The 20099-nt window shown below is 46.3% G+C and overlaps 1 protein-coding gene and 1 long non-coding RNA gene across 5 annotated transcripts in view; one reads left to right on the forward strand and one right to left on the reverse strand.

Annotated features, from left to right (window-relative positions):
- Positions 1–15801, reverse strand: part of LOC142814254 (uncharacterized) — a 46289-nt gene extending 30488 nt beyond the window's left edge. The window contains exons 1-2 of one of the 2 annotated variants that reach the window (XR_012894889.1): positions 15250–15801; positions 10826–10943 (exon numbers count right to left, since the gene is read on the reverse strand). This is a non-coding gene — a long non-coding RNA (uncharacterized LOC142814254). Of the gene's footprint in view, positions 1–4974; positions 5267–10825; positions 10944–15249 lie in introns of those variants that run through there. The other variant, XR_012894890.1, reaches the window with a different exon arrangement.
- Positions 1–20099, forward strand: part of LOC119172633 (uncharacterized) — a 76867-nt gene that overhangs the window by 49165 nt on the left and 7603 nt on the right. The window lies entirely within an intron of this gene.

Raw genomic sequence — 20099 nt, forward strand, 5'->3', positions numbered from 1 at the left:
GGCGTGCAAAAACGCCTGTTTATGTGCAAGGATCTCAGGTACGATCGTGCTCAGATGAACTTAACCGTGGCAGCGCGTGGTCAAGTTACACTGTAGCCAAGAGAAAGAGAGATGAGTAAGCCAGCGAGCGAGGACATACAGAGGGGATAGAAGAGATAGGAAACATGGAAACAGGGTCACAGGAGTCCGAGGACGAAGCACCACTTGCGAGAGCTCTTGTCGGCGTCAGGAGATGGCGTGGCGCAAGTCCAGTAGGTTAGAGCTACGCTGTCGTTGGAGATCGGCGTCGGAAGATGACGTAGGGCGAGCCCAGTCGGTCAGAGCTACGGTGACATTGGAGATCGCGAGGGCACAACCGTTCGGCACGAAATCCAGCGAGCGTGTCAGCGCTCGCTTGCTCTTTAACTTCCAACTTAGCCAAACCTAGTGCTTCCGAAATAGTCTCGTGTTTTCGTAAGAGTTATATATACTTTGTGCACCGCCAGCTGTGACTAACTTCTTCCATGGAACTACTAAACTTCCTGGATTGGTCGGAAAAAAAGAAAGATCTAGGCGAACGGAGGTAAGGAAAGATGGGGAGCGAGAGATGCGCGTCTAATTGTGCCGTTGCAGCAAGCCGGGCGCCCAATCAATGTCAGTATATAGGTGTTCTGTGTCAAAGTGGTACAGGTGTTCTCTGACCGCACCACCGCAAAATCTTATTACGCCCAAGAAGAGTTCGCCGCTGAAAATTTTGCCGTTGTCGCTGAGGCGAGGCGGTGTCGTTCTAATTCGCTTGTTTCTTAAAAAGTGCGCACGTAATCAAATCGCAGTTTTGCGCGACGGCATTAATTTTTCTGTTTATTTAATTACCGATTTTTCGGCTACGTGCTTTCTCTAATTACTGGCTCTTTACTTGATGCGCGCGTGACGTGTCAGCGTTCGAGTGTGCTCGGCGCAGAAAAGACGCGTCTCTGCGTGAGTGAGTCAGCAAACTTCATTCGAACCAGCGGATTGAGGCGTGGGCCGCGCCAGGACTGATGGGGAGACCTTGTCTCTCAGCCGTCTTACGTGCTCACTGGATGGCCCATATTAGGGGCGAAGCTCCTTAAGGCGTGGGCTGTGCGTCCCCTGTATGATTGCTTGATTGATTGATTGAAAACTCTATTGGACTATTTACAACGTGCTCTCGCTTGTTGGCTTCAGCACCATGGAAAAAAAAAAGAAAAACTCTGGGTGACCTCAGACTGGTCAGCCTGTTACTGTTGGGCAGGGAATGGCAATCGTGCGCAAGGCAGCACACCACAGGTTCAGCCTGGCTCTGATGAGTGGGTCTTCAAGTATCCAGTTGGTAGTACCTTTCATGTCTTGCTGTAGCTGAGGCAGGGTACAATGCGCTGTTTTCATAAAAGCAGCTTGGCTTGATTCGTGAACGGGGCATTCCCAGAGGATATGCTCTGTCGGTGATGGCTCGTGGCAGTAGTCACAGTATTTTGTGAATGACCGGGATTGTCGTGAAACTTTGTGTTTGCAATCTTCTGAGTGTGACCTCGTAGAAGCGGGTGGATCTTAGGGGTGGGGCATCGTGTTTTGTAGCTTTTTTCTAATTTGGCTCCTAATTGCCGCCGGCATTGAACTTTCACTCGGTAGTTGCCTTCATGGGTCTCATCTTGGGTCATCGTTGCGGCATGCTTCGAGCTCGCATCCCCGAGTCGTTCCTTGCTGTGATGCTGCAAGGCTCGTTGATAAACTAGCTCACGTCCCGGTATGTTTGTGTGTCCAGGAATCCAATGAACTCGTACCCGGACTGATCGTTTTTGAAGTTGGGCGGCATAGTGCAGGATGTGCCTGGCGTACGCTGGTAGCTTTCTTCTAGGTCGGAGTGTTTCAAGCACTTGCTGCGAATCCATGAAGATGTGAATAGCATTTGGCGATGATCCTGTTTGATTGTAATGGGCTAGAACTTCCGAAATAGCATACCCCTCAGCTGCTTCAGGCAATAAGCAGGATTGAGTAATAAAGAAGGAGGATGCTTCCCCTGTTCTCTGGTTGAAAAATGCTCCTGTGTTGGAGCCTTCTAGAGTGCATCAGGCATCCATGTGGATTATATCTTCTTCGTTAGGTGTACTTCTAAGGTATTCAATACGCTGCAGAGCGTAGTATGCCCTTCGCTGATGGTCCGAGGCTTGGCTCATATGTTTTGGAAGCGGCCGATTGTCTTCCCATAGCGGAATGGTCTGTAGAATTTGAGGCAGGTCTTGGCTGCTTAGACCTTGCTCGTTTCTAATGGCTCTTCCAGGGCTGGTTAGCTTGAGGCGCTCATTTTGAGCTTGCAGTGCAGGCTCTACATATGCACGTAATGGAAGAAGTAGACCTGTTCCGTACAGGTCTTCGACTTTGGTGTATTTCTGTAGCCCAGTGGCAATGCAAATGCATGTTTTGTTCATGCATTCAGGTTTTTCAAGATGAGTTGCTGCTATTGGCAGGAAGGGTAGTCCATACAGGAGCCTTGAGCGGACATGCGTTTGTGCGAGCCGTTTAATTTGACCTTCGGATAGACCCCAGGTGCAATTTGTCGACTTTCGCAGCACTCTTGTTGTCTGTTTCGTAGTGCACAGCGCTTTTTCTACCCAATGAGTGGGCTTGGCGTTTTGTTGATATATAATACTATAGTACCTTAATGTGCTCTTTGCGCTGTATGCTTGTGTTGCGTACAGGTAGTTGGATTTTATCTCGAAATAATTGCTGCTTGCTGTGGTTTGGTTTCAGAACGACTATAAAATGTCTTTTCCGGTGAAACCTGGAGACCTTGACTGTGAAGAAAAGTGGTGATAACATCAATTGCCTTCTGCAGTTGCTGCTGTTGCGTAGAGATGTTTCGCGCGTTACACCAAATCGTAAGTTGTCGGCATAGATTCCCGCCGAGATGGACTGGACTTCCCTTAGAAGAAAGGCAAGTGGGCGCATTGTTATGTTAAATAGTGTTGGAGAGATAACGGCTCCTTGCGGAACTCCGATTTTGTTGGAGTATGATTGACTGGTGAAAGAGCCTATTTTTATAAAAAAAGTTCCTGTCCTGGAGAAAACTCCGGACATAATTATACAGCCTTCTACCAACAGGCAGTTCTGACAGCTCTCATAGTATAGTATCATGGGGCACTGAATTGAAAGCCTTTATGTCAATACCTACGATAGTGCTCGGCCAATAAGGTGAAGGGTTCTTTAGCACGTCCTCGTATATGCGCCAGAGTGTGTCTTGAGTAGACGGGTGGGGTCTAAAGCCAGTTTGTGTCTAGTGATAATGCTCCCCATTTTCTAGCATCCACGTGAGGCGCTTGTTTACCATTCGCTCCATCACCTTTCCGATTACTGAAGTCAACGAAATTGGCCGAAGGTTACTTGCAGTCATCGGAGGTTTCTTCGGTTTAGGCAGTGGTATAACATTTGAGTGTATCCACTCTTCCGGGAGATTGCTACGTTGCAGGTGTATAGACTAATGAAAAACAGCCTTCCATTTAACCTATAAATCACCTCCCTTCATATAAAATTTACGGGGAGATGGAGGGCAAACATGATTCAATATGCGCGATTCTTCCAATTTTCATGGCACAATATTCCAGCATAACTGGCAAGTGCATCCGCAAAGTGGCAAGTCTTTGTGTGCAGTGGAAAGCATTTAAAAGCAGCCCCAAACATGCCTGATCCCATGTTTGCTCTGCAGCAACTCGAACTTTAAATGGCATTTTCTCCAAGCACTACTTTTCATCAGAAAATGGAACATCTTCTCTGTAAGCGTTGAAGCTACCAAATGCAAACTTTTGCGACCTTTTTTGTTTTCTCTCAATGTCATGCACCTTTTCTAAAGCAAAAGAATGTTGTTGCCACCAGCCATTTGGCCCAGTATAGCGGCCTTAATTTAGTTTTAAGGCGACTGTGGTAGCGCATGCACGGACGAATGCAGAGGTCGGAAACCTTGTCGTTGACAGCCGCTGGAAGCACGTCGACCACAATGAAGTACTTGTTAGTCTGGGACGTAATGCAAGAGAGTTCGAAACTGGCCTCTTCTTGGATGAACCACGCCGAGGGATTCCATTCCCAGAATTGTGGCAGTTCGATAGTGTTCGAAATAACCGTAGCGGTTGAATCGGTCTCGGCGTCCATCGAGTTGGTTGAGGCTTGCGGACGTTCGTTGCCGGTGGTTGACATGGCTCCACGTGTTTTTGTTTGATCAGGCACAAATTTCTAGTTGAAGCAAAGCTCCGCGGTCACCAATTGTGGAGCACGCATGAAAAGAGCCACTCGACATGTCTTTCTATCACCAGAGTGAAAAACACACAGACTTTTGTTTTCTGCGCCCCTCGCGCATCAGCCTTGCTGCCGCACCGCACCATTCCTCTTCTTCCTTCGTGGCGCTATCCCGATGATGTCGGTGGCGCTGCACATTCGATCACTCATTTACTTTGTTTTATTTTATTTCGCTTTGCTTAATATGTTGCCGCTCGGCCTTTCTTCTCATGGCTTTCTTTTTGTACGTCTGGTCTAGTTTTGACACGCACCCCCTCTCTCTCTTTCCTGGCCTATAACCTCATTGGTAAGCTTTCTATTCTTCACGTTCCCACCCATGCACTTCCTGTCCATATGTACCCCTTAATTTTAGCTCCTCCTCTTCCATTCCACCTCAACACTGCGGAAGAGGCCTCGAGGTGGCATCAGTTGTCTGGCGTCGTTCCCTTTGCTGCCCGCCCCACTTCCAAGTTTTTTTTTGCACCGGAAGCAAGCTTGTTACTGACTTTCCTGTCGAATTCACCAAACGACAAGTGAAAAGTCACCAAAAGTCGACATTATCTTCAGTTTTTCTAAAAAAGTCACCACTCTACGTTTTTGTGGCAGGCTTAGTAATAAAGATTGATTTTCTATAGCCTCCTGGAGCAGGTACCATCCATAGCCACCAAATTATATTGACGTTATTCAATGCCGGTCGCATCACCAACTTACTTCATCATGGGAGGGCCCACTGGACTTGGAGTCGCATCACCCACTTGACCATGGGAGCACTGAGAAAGAGCATGTATACAACAGCAGCATCACTGCAGGCTAGCGCCTCATAACAAGTGTGCGATGATTTCAGCTGTAACGAGTACAGGGCGAGGCAATCGCTACGACAAGAGAGGGACAGCATGCGTAGTTTTCCTGCAGATTTAGAGAATCTCATTGCAGAGGAATAATGTGTGCGATAGCCGAACCTAATCACAAAACAACAGAAATGAATTCCAAAGGACTGCATAACCGTGGCATTACCCGCACCCTGCTTTCTTTGCAGTCATGCTTACGCTACACATTCAATTCAATGCAGTTTCATAAGGCTGCCCAAAGAAGTAACTTCTTGGCCAGCTCGAAAAGTATGTTTACAATCTTAAACTATACATACCAAATCGCAGAGGACAACCACAGTGAAGAAGTTGACAAGCTATTCAGGAAAGTCTGAGCTGTGGTCGGAATACGCGGCTTCACCATAAGCTAGCCACTTGAGAAGCAAATTTGAAAAAGCTTAAAGCTCTTGAAGCACCTAAAAATCGCAAACCATCACTTAACAGCACAGGAAGCAGTTTGTTGTAAAAATTTTGTTGGGAGGTTGCTGATGGACGCAGCAGTACTCCAGTGCCTGAAGAATATAGGCAAATTGAGAAGCAGGACAGGTGTACTGAGTTGCACCTAAAATGCGCCTTCTACTGGAGGGTCTAAAACTATGAAAAAAAAAACAGGAATGATGTGGTTTCCCATTCATTTCTAAGATACCGAGTACAGAATACAGAACTCAGTCGAGACCGAAGCCGAAAATCGCCAGAAATTCGACAGTTTGGCAAAAAGTAGCCACCAGTGGCAACCCTGGCCGGAAGAGCCGAACAAGGATACGCTACTGACGCTTTAACTCTCTCTGTCAGCTTCGTCAATTCATCAGGTCATTCCAGGCCGGCAGTGTCTCAACTCTCACCAGTTGCGTAGTCGGGTGGTGGCACTCCGGGCCCATTCCCTCCCCTAAAAATATATTTTTGCCATACATACATAGCGCAAAATGACCATTTGCCTGTCTGGCTCTCATTTTAAATAAAGGAAATGCCCCTCCTCCCCCGAAAAAAATTTCTGCATACAACCCTGACTACACACATGTCTTCGTTGAAGTGACCGTCAGGGAAAGCCTCGTTCATTCCATTTAGGCAGCGGCAAGCTCGCTAAAGCTCTATTCGAACGACGGAACAAATTGCGAATCCAGTCTGAGCATTGCTTACTACACAACCATACATCAGCCATTCCTGCTTCAGGCCACGAAAACGAAGGAAGCCCAAATCGCTGTTGGGATTCACAGGCATCAATGCCGAAGTCCTCGCTTGTAGCATGAATTCTTTCCTGCCGTGTGAATGATGGCTGCAGAGGGATCAGAATTACGTCACATGTCACGTTACTGATCCATTCACGACCACGTTTGTCATGTGAATATATCTTAAAGAGTCAAGACATTTTAACACGTCATTGTCCATTGCAGCACCCTAGCAACGTCTAGGACACAGATGAAAAAAAAAATTATAGTATAATAAATAGGTGGGCAAGTTTGTTTGGCTTTTTTTATTGATGTAAAGTGAAAGCGCTAGAAGGAATACAGAGGACGAGATCAAGACAGGACAGGTGCTGTCTTGCTGCGGCAAAACATAAATATGAAACAAAAATAATTGATCCAGGTCCACACCGTAAAGTTCATCGGACACCGGAGCTGTTACCGAGGGACTATGTGATTGGCAGAACAAGATCACGTGCATCATCATTTAGCATGCTCATTTCGTTCTGTTGATTTCCTTATTCACCACCCTCCTGCGGACACCTACGACTACTACTACTACTACGTCGACAATGAAGATGGCACACAAGCAAGCAGAAAATTCATCTTTTAAGCGTGCATTCTTATAACAACATTATCTTACGTTTTCTAAAGCTCCTGTACATTCTACATCTGTTGTAAGGACACAAAAACGGTAACCGGATGAAAGATGACTACAGGATTGGGTTTTTGAATACCAGCATACTTTTCTTATCAAACACACATAAGGTTCATTTTTGAATGCGGACCTTAGTGCCGAACGATGTCTGCTGATTTTGTATTTCGAGCGTCTAAGCGTGATTGAACATAATGCACACATAGGTGGGCAATCTTTAGAATTTATTCAGTTGTGTGCGAATATTCAGTCATCGTGCTCAGATGGTGGGACATCAAGCGAGCAGCCTACTGGGGGAGTTACGAAGAGCACGTATAAGCTAGGGCGCTTTCTGTTCGAGTGATTTTGCACTTATGAACGCTCTCTCAGTACATTCTGCAATATTTGAATATTGTAGAAAGTTCTTTATTGTAGTGATGGGCACTCGTCGCAGCAATCATTCTGGGCTTAATGATGTGCTGCAAGATGCATGTCAAATGAAATACCTTAAAAAATATGAATAAAATTTTGAAATACGAATTTTCTTTGTAATTTTGTAATTTAGGCTTTTTTCTGGGTAAGGGGCCAGTCAAGCTGTGACATGCAGCTTTCTTTTTCTCTTTGCACCAAACCACACGTGCAGTGTTTTGATCTGCTTGTCACGTGGCTGAATAAACTCGAGCGGATACAGACTCCTGGCCTTTCGTTGGTAGCGTAGCTCTACAGCACATCATTACGCTGTCTGCCACAGCAACTAGCCCCAGTAGATACACTTCTGAACGTTATCTCAACATGTTCCAGTTGTGCGATAAACAAAGCTAGTTTCGCATGCTTCATCCTGCTAACAGGTTCAAACCACAACAAAAGGCACAACAAAAAAGGTAATACTTGTCGAAAGCCTCAGAGAAAATACCTTTCATGGGTGTTTGACCTACCTTTATGGGAAAAGGCCTTGGAGAAATGTCGAGTGGTTGTCAAGAGAGCTGAGCTTAAAACTAAGGACAAGGGAGCATGTTTAAAAATTTGGTTGAAGCTCTCCAAAATGGTACTGACCGAATAGGCTGACAAGGACACCACTTACAAAGACAGGCTGTCAGTCTCTTCTGTCCACGTCTATTCGGTGGCTTTCAACCAAATTTTCTGACATGTACACGTAATTCAGCTGGCTGAATTTGCCATCTTGCTACAAGAGAGCAGGGCCACAATTCCGGAAAATGGGGGAGAGTGCAAGTTGCTATGACAACCATCTTTTTTATAAATATTTCCTATCAATATTTTCAAGCACAATCAATGGCATTGTGCCGTTGAGACTGTGCTCGTGAACCGATTGAACAGCAGTTCGAATTTCAAAGCAGAATTGCACAGCTGAGTGATATTGTACATAGGTATGTAGACATAGCCCTAAAAATAATCAGTTGTTGAAGGGACACTATTTAGCAAACCGATTTTCTGCAAATTAGTGAAGTACAATTCCACAATCTCGAAAACACCCCCCTACACCTACATGTCTCGGTAAGCGAGAAAGCATGCAGAACAAAAGTGAGGGTGGGGACACCACTTCAATATTCCCGCAACAAACACGTAATGAATTTAGAAGGCATCTACTGGGCCCTACCGTAGCTTCTAATCAATAATACTAAAGCACGTTGTCATCTGTGGGTTCCATAAATTTAGCATACGAACTTTCAGAAAATTTCATCGAGCCAATCGAAAGTACAAAAAACACACTTTAAAACTTCTTGTGTCGCACGTGGAGATTTCGGTGCAAAATATAAATACGAAACTTAACCTTGATTCTATTTGCTAATGCCAAACTTACGGCAGTGAAACTTATGGCCTTAGAGTTCTCAGAGTCCAGTACATTTGTATACACTAAGTAATTGTTTCTCTTTGGTGTCCCTTTAAGAAAATGTTGAAAGCTCGACTCACTGCTGCAGCAAGTAAAATATGATGTTTGAAAAACAAATCTTTATGGGGCACATGCAAGGCCTGTGTGCCCCCAGCCTGACCACACCACGCTAAGTGCCCCACCCCATAATTTTCACCTCTGCCAGGGGGGGGGATTCAGATTTTTCTTTTTTTCACGTATAATGAGTCCGCAAAATATTGCGCCGTAACTTGGCCGGTGCACATAACAGAAATGACATATGGTTCAAGTATGCATGCCGCTTCTGATGGATATGGTGACTAGATAACGAGTATGAGTAAGTGAGCATAATCACTGTCATTTAGCTGCATAAAAGTTATACTCAGACCTCAGTATAACGGAGTTGCATCTTACATGAAAATAATTTCGTTATATCTGAAAAATCGTTTTAAAGGTATATTCCTAGCAATGTGTTCATATCAAGAGTGCACTTCATTTACTTCATTAACTGATATTTCATTATATCTGTTTTCGTTATATCCAGGTGTGAGTGTAACATGATCTTTTGACACTTTTACACAAAAATTCAGCAGATATCACCTACCTTGAAAATTGAAGTTATGCAAAGCTTGCGTATCAAAGCAACTGTGTTGCAACTTTTTTAATTGAGCGATACATTACGAAGTGGTCCAAAAGATATCTACAAATGCACGCACAGACATAGGCAAATAGTCGTGTACATGTTTCATATAACCAGTTGTTTACAGTTGCATAACAATTCCAACAGCAACATGGATATTAGCAGCACCACAAGCAGTAACCTGATATGAAGCGCTAGTACTCGCGAGGATGGTTGCCCTGGGCACTGCTACATAAATCAACTTAAGTAGACGGCGCCTAGCTACAATAGACATTAACCTAATGTGACGGCTGTATCATAGGAGTGCATATGTAATGGTTATAAAAATAGATGGCCCTCACTGCAACCACAATTGATGTTTTATGAACATTATGGTCTTTTTGAAAAGTAGTTCCGAAACCTGGCATGGCTCTGTGATAGAATACTTGGTTGCCATGCAGAATGCTGGGGTTCAATTCCTTCTGGGACCTTGACATTCTTTTGCATTTGTCGCGTCAACGCAACCGGTGCGAGCTTTTTTTTAATGCTCATGCATTAAAATTGCCCACGTATCTTCTCGCCATTCCTAGCATTCCCAGGAATTTGGGACATCTGGATGTGGCACCACCTCTCAGCGGCAGGAACGGCAGCTTGCCATAACAGAGTAGGAAATGGACGAGAAAAACCATATCTCTGGAAAAAAAATCTAGTTATCAAAAGTTACTCCAAGTTAATGTAGCGGAGACCCACTGGTGCATTTTGGTAAAATTGCAGTATCACCTTACAAAGCCTGTGGCTTCCTAGGACAATTGCACACCGCTCATAGAAACACATGGGACCCCATTGTTAAATACTAAACACTCTGAAAATCCGCATGGTTTGTAGCGTGGCACTGTAACATTGCCAGACTGTTCATACAAGTCTCTGCTGTATATAACCGGCACTTGTTTTTGATAACTAGCTTTTTTGGTGAGATATTTTTTTCGTTTATCACCCATTCAGTTAAGGGAGGACACCATTGTGACCAACGACAGATGGCGCTACATGCAGAGGACATGTCCTCAAGTCCTTATCATGAATAGATAGGCATAAAATGATGCACACACCCGCCCGAGGGTTTGTGCCACTTGTTTGGCAGGGTTTGATGACGTACGCGATGGGATTGCAACATTATTCTTGTCATGATGAGAGAGTCATTCATCAGACCATTTTACCCTCCCATGCTGGTTTTGGTCTACTCTAAGTTAAGAGGGTGATATTGAGAGCACCCAGACGTAGGCTGCTAGATAGACACATAGATATATAGACGCTCAAAGTGCCTATAGTACCCAAAGAAATGTGTTGCATCCAATAGCGCCAGAATGTTTCCGCCATGTTTCGTGCTGCATTGCTTACCTTTGTGGCGGAGGGACGCAGTCCTGCCTTTGGTCTTGGAGTTTCATGATGTGGGAAGTGAACTGTTTTTGGGAGGCAACGTCAGGAGTCCTAGATAATCTTCATTATCGTGAATAACCTGTATAACATGAAGACGCAAGTTCCGACTAAGCAAAAATGTTGGCACGAACTTAGCGCCTCTACTATATGTTGCTGGCTTGGAGGGCAAAGCCACAGAGAGTGAATATATGTGCCGAGTAGCTCCTAGTACAGTGCAGCCTTGCATAATACAGTATAACAAGGAGGTGGGAAAGAGAAATTAGTTATGTGAGAGAGAGGGGGTTAAGTGTGGGGGGAGAATAAAGCAATGTATAGCTTTGGATAGATCTTTTGATAAACTGCTCTCTTGGCACCGCCTAAGTGCTTTATGAGCTGCGCTAAATGGCATGACACCCCCCCCCCCCCAATAATTCACTGCAGAGTCTTTGACTTCAGCCTTTGCGCTCTCACGTGCAGACTAACATGGCGTCGTTTTTCCCCCTCCTGTGAAAAGATTTAGAAAATCGAGGAAAAAAGGTTGTAAGGGTGAGGAGTGGGTTTAGAATTGAGGAGAGTGTAAATCAGATTATTCTTAAAAGGAGGACACCTGAGTTCTGTCGTCTGTTTTTTGGGCGACATGGCTCAGTGCCTTGTAGGGGAGGGAGATAAAAATAATACTGGAGATATAAATAAAGAAACAGGACAAAGCAAGCGACAAAAAAAAAGAAGGAGTTAAGAAAGATGGGAGCCGGTTGAAAAAAACTGAGGAGAGCTGCGTGGCGTCAGGAGATCATAGAGGGTGAACCAGTCAAATAGAGCTGCGCTGGCATCCGAGTTCGCAGGCGGCACAACTGTTCAGTTCGAAATCCTCTGAGCCACTCCCACAGCATAGCAATGCATACCATGGTACAGTAAGGGCATGCAATAGGGAAGTGAGGGAAAAAATAGGGGTGACATCAGCGTGATAAGGGAACGGAGGAGAAAAAGCAACCAACACAGCTGCTTCCTCACTAGTGTGCAAGAGTGCGAAATTTCATTTTTTTTACACTTCATAATTTGGTTCCGTTTTAGTCCACTACATCAGAGCATTACCTCCCTTAAAGGCAAAGTGTCAAGGAGGCTACCACCGAAGCAACCAGAGTTCTGAACTGCCGTTAACTACCACTGGCTTTTCTTGTGCTTCCTCTAGACATCACATCAAAACGGGAAAATTAAATTGGGATCATGGGTGCATCCAGTGGTATTTGGGATCATAGAGGAAACCAGTATTATCTATCTCTGTGGCAGAGGGAGATGTTTTGACTTTACAGAATTTGAATTTGCTTTGACGTGAATTTTAATTTTAGGATATTTTGAAAAGTTTGATTAGAATGGACAAACATGCATCTTGCTGCAGCTAACGTTTTTTGTAAATATAGTATCACAGCATTATGAATTGAAATGTCGTGAAACCACCTCTCCAGAAAAAAATCTGCTCTGCTGCCAAGTTGCACATGACGATAAATATATGTATTACTTGCACCCATAGGAATTTTCGTTTTAGGGGCGAAGCTCCTAAAGCCGTGGGTCTGTCCATTTTTTGTGTCTCCTTTTGCTGCGTGACCGCCTAGTTTCGTGATTCACTCAGCAGGTATGAACGAACGGATGGACAGACAGATACATACAGACAGATGGCCATAAAGACCAGACGGAAGACAGACGAGCGGAGAGACACAGACAGATGTACATAAAGGCAGATGGATGATTTATGGTGCACACACGTACATACAGACGGATGATTCACTGTGACAGTCATACGGGCAGACAGACGGACTGACACAGACATGCATACATATAGACAGATACACAGGCAGAGGGTAGACAGACATGCATACATATACACACGTGCTATTCACGGTGTCATCATGATGATACACAATGGCATGAAAACTAAAAATGACATAGGAAGCATCTGTCCATTTCTTGTGTCTCCTTTTGCTACGTGACCGCCTAGTTTCATGATTCACTCAGCAGGTGCGGACGAACGGATGGACAGAGATACAGGCGGATGGCCATAAAGACCAGATGGATGGACGGAAGACAGACGAGGGGAGAGACACAGACGGATGTACATACACACAGATGGATGAATTATGGTGCACACGCATACATACAGACGGATGATTAACTGTGACAGTCATACAGACAGACGGACTGACACAGACATGCATACATACAGACAGATACACAGGCAGACGGTAGACAGACATGCGTACATATACACGCGGTCAATTCACAGTGTCATCTCATAACAATACACAATGGCACGGAAACAAAAAATAACATAAAAAGCACAGTATAAAGACAGAAAACATGAAGACATCATAAAAGACATGTTGCAACAATTCAATTATACATGGGTCAACTACCATGACCCCTGTCGATGGGGAAATTAGTAATTGCACATTGCTTGAAGATGTGTGATGATTGTGAACAATACTTCAAACTTAGTTCTAAGTAAGGCTTTTTTCAGTAGTATCGCTACACACTAGGACAAAATTTAGCCGATAACTTTAGCTGCTAATATTTTGATTGCCCCATCCCTCCCGGTGTAGGGAACGGGGGTGAACACAGTATTTATGCTGGTGCTACCCTCAATTTGAGTCCCTTGCACTCAAACATTGAAGCACAGCTACATAGTACACACGTAAATTAAATTAGGGTGTATCAGACCCCCCCCCTCCCCAAATACCCAGGCCTGTTTATGCCCCTCCTATGGTCTCGTAGTTAACTGCAAAAACAATGTAGCCCACCTACCATAGGCTGTAGGGTACAGATAATCATTAGCTATAACAAATGAGCATAAATCCAATATCTCACAAACATTTTAACAAAGCGATCTGTCTGGAGGATCTCAGTAGAAATGAAAAAAAAAAAAGAATGCGACATAGACGCCGAAAAATTTACTCAGCGCTTTTGAGTGCATAGGGTCATTCGTCAGTATGCACTACACGACGACAGGTGCACGGCTGTTCTAAAATTGAAATGCTAACGCACAATGGGCATTTCTCAGGTCTGAACAGCGCCTCCAGTAGATCAGCGAAATCCAAATTGAGGGTCAGTGGCCTTCGAAGTTGTTATTAAAAGATTTCCGGGGCTTGGCATTTCTCACTATAGTTAGAGTAACTGTGTATACAGTTACTCTAGTAATAATTTCGAAATGGCGCCACCCAGCGGTCCCCACGACATGGCGCACGTGACGTCACCGTCAATTCGCATGCACAGGTTAGTCTCCTGAAAAAGGCCATTGGGCCGACAAAAAGAGGGCGTGTTAACTTCCTCGCAATAAACATCCGGTGGCGCCGCAAAAATCTGACTTGATCGAGTGAGATTGTCCTAAATGAGTACAAATATTTAAATGAATGCCAAGAAAGCACTGCATGAAAAAGATGGCGCGGGAACAGTGCGCGGTGTTTTGGCGGGAAAAATGGGCGTAGAAAAAAGGCGGCAAAGAACGGGGACCGTATTGTCATGCTGGCGCGGGTGCCCCTTCCCCCCCCCCCCTTTTTTTTTTTGCGGCTATAAGACTTCGCATTTTGGTAGCGACAGAAGTAAACATGCAGGTTAACACTTCTCCCTTTTGATCTAACGCTTGTGCTCTCGCACATCGAAGTACAAGCACTTAGTATACACAGGGGTATCGGACACGCTCCGGCATGCCCAATAAACCAAGTTCTGTTTAAGCACTCGTAGTAATCTGCAGATGATGCTGAAAAATTAAAGCAGCCCGCCTATCCTGAGCTGCCTCACAGATAACCATTGGCTGCGGCAACCTAACTCAACCTCATAGATTTTCAAGGAACTGTAATTTGAGAATCTAAGTGAGAAATAGAAACGAACAAAAAAACGACGTCAAGAACTGACAATTTTCTAAGCGGCTTTAAATAGATCAGAGCTCTTCGTCAATACACGATAAGCGCCGACAGGCTATTCAAAAAGCGGGCGCACTGTGTAGAAGGATCGGCATTGACAAGTCAAACTCATTTCCTCACAACAAAGCTCCGAAAACGCACCATAAATTAAACTTGAACGAGTGAGCTGCGCCTACATAGGTATAAATATACAAAAAAAATGCCGGGGAATAGCTGCCCCCCCCCCCCACCCACCCCAAAAAAACGGGTTCGAAAACAGTGCGCGACACTTAGGCGGGAAAAAAAGGCGGGAAAACATGGCGGTACTTCGTCCCTGCTGCGTGGTCCCCCCTCCTTCTCCAGCGAAGATTTGCCGTGAAAGTTGCGCAAGCAGTAAGGAATCGTCGACGAGAAATCGCCGAGAAAAGTTACATGACTGCGCGTTTCGAACCACGTAGAACACGCTGCACAATTTGTTGCATACGATTAGAATACGAGGCGCGAAGCGTCACTCACCGGTGGCAAGATGGCGGCGTTATAATCTGAACAGAAGAACGACCGGGCGCACACAGATGGCAGACAGACGAACGACGAAACACGCACACATACACACTTAAGTCACCTTGGTCTTGTGCCACAGCACAACGCAGTTGTTCTCCCAGAGTCGTCAAGCTGGGAACGATGACGCTAAGGCACTGCTCGCGACCCGCACGGCTATCAAAAAAGGCGGGAAACACCGCTTCTCGATGTCCCGACGAAACCTCTTACAAAACTTCCCTCGAACACACCAGCGAGCGCGCTTCCTCAATATGACACTGCGCGGTTCGCGCTTACAACAAGCAACACGCTAATTACGGTGATTAGGGTCCGGCAAATAAATAACGGGGAGCTAACTAACACACGTCCACCCCGCCTGCTTGATCCCGGGCAACTGATATCCTTGCACCTAGAGACTGCAGGCGAAGCGGTCGTTGTCCCTAGGGCGATTGCGTCACTTGCCTTCTGTTTCACGCAACAACCGTTTTATCTAGGGAATTCTTATCTGCTTTTGGGAACGGTTATCCCGATGATTCGCCCGTTCGCCCCCTCCTTCGTCCCTGACTAGATTTCAAATGCTCGCTGCGCTTAAAGTTTGATGGATAGCAGTTTTTTATTTTAACTATCTGGACGTTCGCCTAATTGCCGGGGTTGATACTGCAGCGTTGAATCGATGACTATGAAACAGCACATGTACACACAAATCATATAGACCGGGAAGGGAACCGTGAAATTCGAACTCGAACCGTGCCGGACGATGACGAACAGACGAAACGTAACCGACGAGAGTATGGTGTGTTTCGTTTGAAATTTGCGGCTTTGTGGGCTCATTCAAATGTTTGTACATGAGGGTAGGTGAGCGTACGGTTGGTTGTCTTCGAAGAAATCGTAGGTATAACTGCAGAAACGTAACAAGAAGGCACGAGACGGTGTGCTGAAACCTTCACCGATTCGCCGCACCATCTTCACTGACATTTTACCACTCTGTCCTGAGCCTCACTCACCTCTTGTTTCGCGTGTGTGCTCTTATACCAATGAACTGCGCGTTACTGATTTGCCTACGCCACTAAATTAATGTTACTCACTCGAGAAGGCATCGTTACATTCTGAAGCGATGTCAGAGGTCCGCATGCTCGCGTCTTTTGCGATTTCAGTGCAGGTTAAAGAATACCAGAGGGCCGAAATTTCCGGAGCTCTGCACCACGGCCCGATATTACTTATTAGCTACATTCTGACATTAATTCTTTTCGTGGAGTGATGGAGCTTTGCTCAGTAGTTTTCAGTATACGAGTGTGCTTTAAAGTGCACACGAGTATGCTAGCAGACAAGGGACCTTATTAAGGTCCTGAGCCTGAGTATGTTAACACTTTCTTTGGTGTGTGTGTGCGTGCGCGCGCGCGCCCTTAGCTCCGACACTAGCGCTTTGTGTACCCATTTGTGATTTCCTGCGGGTGCACCGCAACCGCGAATGGCGGCTTGCGTTACGACACATGCGCAGTAGTAGCGACCGCACCGCAAGGGCTTGCGGTGCGCTATTCTAAAGCTCCCTATTCTCCGCGTGTTCTTCCTGCTTTCTGCCAACGCCTCCTAGATTTCCCGTGCCTGCCGGATGAGCGCGAAACGCCGGTCATCTATGGCGGCGCTGCCTACGTAGGAGTGAGGTCTTTGTACTAGGCCTTTGAGGTTAGCAATATTGGCGTTGTTACTAATTTCAGAGGATGCCTTGTATCAAAAAGTTGCTTGCTGAAAGACGGCGTCACTTACGTATAGTTAAATATATTTACGTTTACGCCTTTTAAAACTTTTTACGTTGTTTTTGTTGCATATAAGCTTCAAAAACATAAAAACCTATTTGAAGACACCCCTACTTGAGTGCCGCCATCACCGTAGTTCCGACGACCGCCGCTTCCCAGGTGACCGCCTATAATCCGGCAGGCACGGGAGATCTAGGGGGCGTTGTCTCTGCGAACTGCTTTACGAACGTGTGATAGGCATTGAGCTGACCACTGCTAGAGGACAAGCACCTGCTGTCTGTGTGTCTGCCTGTAGCGTATTTTATGGTGTTTTAAAACACTGCCGGTTACCGTACCGTGGTTGTCGGTTCGCATTGTTAACTTAGTCACAGAGCCAATCCCAGATGCTGTGCAGAAGACTTGATGGAGAGATACGGCTTTCGTACGTGTTTCGCCGAGTCAGTCGAGCCGATAGATAGGCGCTGCGGTGACGCTGTTAGGCACGGTAAGTATGCGTCGAAGGCTCGATTGTAAGAACGCCCGAAAAGCAGCGCGCACATGCAAAAAGCTAACGAGCGCTGGTTAAGGTGGTAGTGGTGATCCGAGTTCACACAGTGGAATAAACTGAACATTTTGTTTGTTTCTTTTTTCGAAGGAAACAAATACGTGTCGTAAGTAATGAAAAACACGAATGCGACCTCGCAACTAGTAAAAAGTTCAGTAACGCGCTAGGTGTTGTTACGAGCCGCGTCGGTGGCCGCAGCGGACCCAGTAGGTAGCATGGAGCTGGGTGGTGGTCGTCATTCCGCAGGCCACGGGGACGTTCAGAACTCTAGAGAGCTGAGGCAGAGGCACAGGCGTAAAGGAAAACTTAACAAGACGTTTATTTGCAACATGTTGGACAGCAACGTCCGAACGACGACTCTTCTCGCGACACTCTCCTGTTTTCTTCTGCCGGGCTGCTCCCGCTGCCTCGCCGGGCAGTTCCGAAGATAGGGGTGGAAATGACACTTCGGGGAACCAACCACTCACAGAGAGCACAAAACAAGTATCCCTTCACACACGTGGCAGATGAAGCGTGGCACACGCGCGGGGACCAGGAAGCGACCACGCAGGAGAAATTCAAGGCAGTCGCTCCTGTAGCACACAACCGGCCTTCCGCACATTCCAGAGGGGCCCGCCCGTAGCCACTGCCCCGCAGGCGAAGCGCACAGCCGAGACAAATACAGCCGGTGCAGGTGACAACCCGCACCCCACAAAAGAATGTCCGAGATGACGGGAAGGCACGCTTGGGGGCAGCCGGCCCAAGGACTTCGTTACTGCTTTGTAACAGTGTTGTGCTCTGTAGCTCGATGACGCCGCGGTAGCCGCATTTCGATGGAGATGTGCAAGCATCTCAGGTACGATCGCGCTCAGATGAACTTCACCGTGACAGCGCGTGGCCAAGTGCAATGTGAAGTTTTACAGCGACGTGCGTTCGCGTTATCAGGGGGGTGGAATGAATGTTTCTGCGAGTGCGTGTCGCTTCCACGTGCTTTCGAGAAGCACCAGCATCTGCGTACGGTGTTTCAAGATTTGTGCATGAAAAATCCTCAAAAACAAGGGGGAATGGAATATTCGCCCGCTGCTTTCTCAATCACTTTATTCCGTGGCGGCTATAGCATGGTGAGATGGCTATAGAGACCTCTAACGTGGGTATAATCAAGGAAATAAATGTGGTTTTTAATTGCAGTAGATTCAAATGACCGGGTGCAATGGTCGAATTGAAGCCGTTCCGGTGAAGTCCCCGTCAGCGCTTTGAGTTGTAAGAAAAGCGGTCTTGGACAATTACGCCGCCGAAACGAAAGAGTACGCCTAGATTGAGATATACATGGTTTGCTGCTAGTAAAACAGAGATAGCCTCTTCTAGAGCTCTCGCTTGCTCTTTTACTCCCAACTTAACCCAACCTAGTGCTTCTGAAATAGTATCGCGCTTTTGTAAGAGTTATATATACATTGCGCACCGCACCCGCCGTAATTATTTATATGTTCAAGCAGAGACCGAGTAGCGGCGCTGCGCCGCGACTTCCTCCACGAAACTACTGAACTCCCTGAATGGCTCGGATAAAAAGAAAGATCTAGACTTCAATTGTAGCGCCAACGTAGGCAAGGGAAGATGGAGAGCGAGAGAAGCGCTTCCAATCGTTCCGTTGCAGCGCTTCGGGCGCCCAATCAAAGTCGGTGTATAGGTGTTCTGTGTCAAAGTGGTACAGGTGTTCTCTGACTGCACTGCCGCAAAATTTGATCACGCCCAAGCAGAGCGTGCTGCTGAATATTTTGCCGTTGTCGCTGCGGCGAGGCGGTGTCGTTGTCCTTCGCTTGTTTCTTAACAAGTGCGCACGTAATAAAATTGCGGTTTTGCGCGACGGCACTAATTTTTCTGTTTATTTACTTACCGATCTGTCGGCTACGTGCTTTCCTTAATTAATTACTGGTTCTGTGCTTGACGCGCGCGTGACGTGTCAGCGTTCGAGTGCAGCTCGGCGCGGAAAAGACGCGTCTCTGCGTGAGTGAATAAGCAAACTTCATTTAAGCCAGCGGATTGAGGCGTGGGCCGCGCCAGGAGTGGTGGAGAGAGACCCTGTCTCTCAGCCGTCTCGAGCACGTGCTCGCTGGATGGCCCATATTTGGGGCACTGCGCCGTGTCGCCTGTAGGCAGACAGAAATTAGGTGCCTTCTTCCTTTTCCTCATGAACCACTAACAACAACATATTTGATCTGCCCGATCTGAGCTGATCAGCGCGTCTCTCCACCGCGCCCCAAGGTGTTCTGAGGAGACTGCATTGGCGTCCTGTACCTGTGCGCATTCCCACAAAATATGTTCTTAGGGTGGGGTGTCTCATGCAGGCAAGGTCGAGCCGGTCGGTTGGTGCAGGAGCAGCGCGCAATGAGAGATAAGTTTTTCTTTATTTGTTTGTGAACACCATTATTATTTTTTTCTCTCCTAATCAATAACTTGCGTTGCGAGTACTGTGGGTGTGGGACGCCGGCAACGTTGTAGTGACGTTGGCCACGTGAACGGGGTAGGCGGCTGTTTTGAAGAAGTTCGGTGCACCC

This window comes from Rhipicephalus microplus, chromosome 4 (genome assembly GCF_043290135.1).
Source record: "Rhipicephalus microplus isolate Deutch F79 chromosome 4, USDA_Rmic, whole genome shotgun sequence".
NCBI lineage: Eukaryota > Metazoa > Arthropoda > Arachnida > Ixodida > Ixodidae > Rhipicephalus > Rhipicephalus microplus.